The sequence below is a fragment of the Schistocerca cancellata genome, chromosome 12 (assembly GCF_023864275.1).
Source record: "Schistocerca cancellata isolate TAMUIC-IGC-003103 chromosome 12, iqSchCanc2.1, whole genome shotgun sequence".
NCBI classification, from domain to species: domain Eukaryota; kingdom Metazoa; phylum Arthropoda; class Insecta; order Orthoptera; family Acrididae; genus Schistocerca; species Schistocerca cancellata.
Genome location: NC_064637.1, coordinates 23,103,010 through 23,103,680, shown reverse-complemented (window position 1 = coordinate 23,103,680; position 671 = coordinate 23,103,010). Strand labels below are relative to the sequence as shown.

The window sequence follows — 671 nt, the reverse complement described above, 5'->3', positions numbered from 1 at the left end:
TTAAGATATGGCTTCCCGGCCATTGACCTTCTTGTGCGAACGCACACGCTATGCCCGAACTCGTACGGGACTTGGTAGGTTAATCTGCCACGAGTAATGAGCATGATGGGCAAACATCTATTAGGCGCACTACGAATGTAGTGGTGTGGACATGTTGGGAATGTGGATCGCAAGGGTAGCGGGCAAGGGATAAGTCCCTGCAGGCGCACTATCCTCTCTGCCCGCGGTGGCTCAGATGGGTAGAGCGTCTGCCATGTAAGCAGGAGATCCCGAGTTCGAGTCCCGGTTGGGGCACACATTTTCAACATGTCCCCAATGAAGTACATCAACGCCTGTTTGCAGCTAGGGTGTCCATTTAATTATCATTTCAAGTTGAATTGCCTATCCTAAGGTGCATAAAAAATAAAAACGAGGATAATGGAATGTGATTAAACGAGGTGATGCTGACGGAATTAGATAAGGAAATAGAACTCTTTAACTAGTAAGTGAGTTTTACTATTTGGGGAGCAAAATAACTGATGATGGTCGAGGTAAAGAGGATATAAAATGTAGACTGGCTATGGCAAGAAAAGCGTTTCCAAAGAAAAGAAATTTGTTAACATCGAGTATTGATTTAAGTGTCAGGAAGTCTTTTCTAAAAGTATTTGTATGGAGTGTAGCCATCTATGGAT

The 671-nt window shown here is 44.0% G+C and overlaps 1 non-coding gene across 1 annotated transcript; it reads left to right on the top strand.

Moving 5' to 3' along the window:
* The first annotated feature begins 219 nt into the window (after positions 1-219).
* On the top strand, positions 220-294 carry Trnat-ugu (transfer RNA threonine (anticodon UGU)). Its single transcript has one exon. It is a non-coding gene; the product is annotated as a tRNA-Thr (tRNA).
* Positions 295-671: the final 377 nt, after the last annotated feature.